Genomic DNA, 3,307 nt, shown 5'->3' with positions numbered 1-3,307 from the left:
TCATTTTTTATCTCATATGGAGTTAAACCCTTTAAATGAAAATTTTTGATTACCGCTCTGAACTCGTTTTTTTTTCATTTTTCTTAACGAACAATTTTTTTTTCAATTGGTTATAAAAACATGTAAACTCAGAAGAGGTGGACTGTGACTGCACCATATATCTAGTCGGGAGTGGTGCTGACTGAAAACAGATGATTTGGAGCGATTCGCGCGCCATCTGTTGGTCATTCTAAGGACTTATTGAACTACCCTCGTAAACATAGAAACATAACCTACAATTTCTTGAGGTATTTGCAGATTTGCTTAATCTGGCATTAAATTGAACCAGCTATGGATAATAATTATATCACAAATATACAAAATGTAGAAAATGTACAAATGAACAATTTACATAAAGTAACTAAATGTTTAACTCTTCTAATTAAACGTTTTACCTAATCCAAGCGTACACTTTCTTTGAGTTTAATATATTCTGGATTCACTCGTTCGCCTCAAGAATTTTTTTTCCGTGTGATATTTCTAATGCATTGTGACTCTCTATTTATTTCTGATTATAAACATGTTCATATATACAAAGGATCCTTAGTCCTTTCGGTATAACTTTTTAAATTCCTAAGTTCCTAAGTATCTTACAACTAGTACATGTAAATATTATATATTTGTTAAATTAAATAAGCCAATTCAAATTTTAAAGTTAGAACCTGTTCCAAGGCCCTTGAACTAAGACAGAGCTAAATATTTTTAGAAATTACAGTGCTTATCCACTTTTTTACAATAAAAATATTGTTGAATGTTTCCAATACTCTTCTTTGTAATTCTAATACAGAAATTTAAAATAGATTATTTAAAATTAATTAATTCGCACTAAGTAATCGCCCCGTGTGATCAAGCGTTCGACTTGCACGACGTGCGACTCATCTGCCACGCATATACTGACGCAGTTGTGCGACATCATGAGCTCATGCCGTGCGAAAAAATACGCACGCGTGCATCCAGAGTGCGCGCACTGTGAAGGCATTATTTTTTCTGGGTTGTTGTGTTCCCAGGTCGTAAACATCCTACTGGAACAAATATGAAGTGCATCAGAAATAACTATGTTTACATCTAGAACGGTACCTGACTATATCTTGTTTTCTAAAAATATAACTTTTCTATTTTTCGTTGAAAATTTATCTTTTTTATGTAAAAATTCATGTATTTTGTTGAAAATTCTACATGTTTATAATTCAGTTTTCTGCTTCCGTCCAAGTTGTTTTTTATTTTCTTCTGTTTTGATTTTACATTTACTTTCATCGACTAGTCGTCCTGTATATATGCCTGCAATCATGTTTAAGTCTATTTCCCTCCCCATCGCGGATACCTGTGGTGTTCAACGTTCTGCTGCACGCTTCTTTCTTTTCTTGTCGAGCTGCCTGGATTTCGTCATTCCACCATGCATCACCAGACGTTCTTTCCACAACTTTAGTACCACACTGCAGTCGCACTCCTAACAACCACATCCTCGATCATAGCCGATGCACTCTCAATTTTTTATCGTATATTAGCGCCTTCTAAGATGGCTCTTCTATCTTTTTGTTTATATTATTCTGAACATTTATTCGCACTTCTGGTGTCTTCGCAGTCTTCGCCAATGCCTGCGTTGTCTACAGATGGGCATATAGTAAGCTGTTGTATTCTTCGCTCTCACCAAAAATGTTTTTTCCTAAACGCTATTGCTGATCACTCACACATCGAAGTGCCGATAAATGAAACAGCCAGATTTCTGACTTGCCGGTAACCCATGCATTCTCGTATTTATAACTTCGAACATCTTATGATATTCATTCTAATAGGATATGTTATAAGTAATAAGTAATTTACCTTTCTAAAGGTACGCTTTATTCGATAAAACCCATTTCTTAAATTTAAATATGTTTAATATAGTTTTGTAAGCATTTGAAATCTGAAATTCGCCTTAAGCTTCCGATAACTGGCACAGTTGCCTTATTACATTCAGAACACTTCATGAACCTGGTATCTTTCACTAGCTCTCTTAGTCTTTAATCCGCTAGAACAAAATCAATTACACTGTGGCTACTTCTTTTGCACCAGGTGTGCATCCCGGTAAGAAGGCTTGCATTCCAAGGTATTAGAAATTTCAATACAGGAATGCCGTTTCTGTCCGTTTTTGAATCCTCGCGATTAGTCAGCGAAATAATTTAGATTCAAATCCCTTTCGAAGTAGATCGGAACTGATAAACATAACCTAATATAATTTATAAACACCATTTTCATTTATCGCATTAGAAGGCGCTTTAAAAGCATAACGTTTTCCAAATCTAGTGGGAGTGTGCATAACAATACATCACTTCATCACAAAACTCTCAATTCATTTAAATGTGATCAATTAGAATAAAAAACCATAATAAACAAATTTGAAAAATTAGTTTTCATCACAGCCACCTGTCTAGCAATCAATCTTGACAACATGAAATGACTCATACTGTGTTTTTAAAAGAGTTTAACCTCATTATTATTCGAAAAAGTGTAAATGAGAAGAGCGAAATATGCAAATTTAAACAGGGTTAAAAATGTTGTACTTGTTTGTCTATTGGCGTATCCAAAAGTAGTTAGAAAAATATTAACCACATTGAGTAGAGAAACGGATTTAGTTTTTAAGTTAACTTCTCCAGCCACGGTTAGATCTCGCGCTTCGCGCTCGATAATGGGTTACCTCGCGTTTTGCGCTCGGATATTTATTCTTTGCATTTGGAATGCTTGAAAAAAACTTTATCAAAAAGATCTCTTTTAGATGGGAGTATTTATATGCGTCTTCATATTCTGAATTGTATAGTCAAGTATAAAGTATAGCCAAAGATTAAATTTCTTAAAACTCTGTAGGCGTTGAGGTACATATTCTCATCGTCACACTCGCGCTGCGCGCTCGATTTCTGACCGGCATTTGTAAACAGGTTTTGTTAAATCTTTTTTTTTCTCGTAGCTTTCGTCGTTTTTCCACACATTTTTTTATTTTATTTTTTTTTTCAACGTTATTTTTCACGAATAAAACTAAAAGTACGCTTCCTATCAAGAAATGATCCTTAAAGAAATTGTAGATATTTTTTAGGATAACAATTTTTGTCAATTTATCTTTTTTCGTACCCTACATAGTCTGTCCACAAAATGGGATTTTTTATTTTTCATTATTTTTTGGGCAATAAAAATGTGAATTTTCGATTTTTGAAGAAAATACAAAAATTTGTTCTAATGATCTTGTAAGGCTTTCGAAAAGAAATGTTTTTCTTCTCTTGACTTTTTTCATATCGTG

Source organism: Belonocnema kinseyi, chromosome 5 (genome assembly GCF_010883055.1).
Source record: "Belonocnema kinseyi isolate 2016_QV_RU_SX_M_011 chromosome 5, B_treatae_v1, whole genome shotgun sequence".
Lineage (NCBI taxonomy): Eukaryota > Metazoa > Arthropoda > Insecta > Hymenoptera > Cynipidae > Belonocnema > Belonocnema kinseyi.
This window is presented reverse-complemented; position numbering follows the sequence as displayed.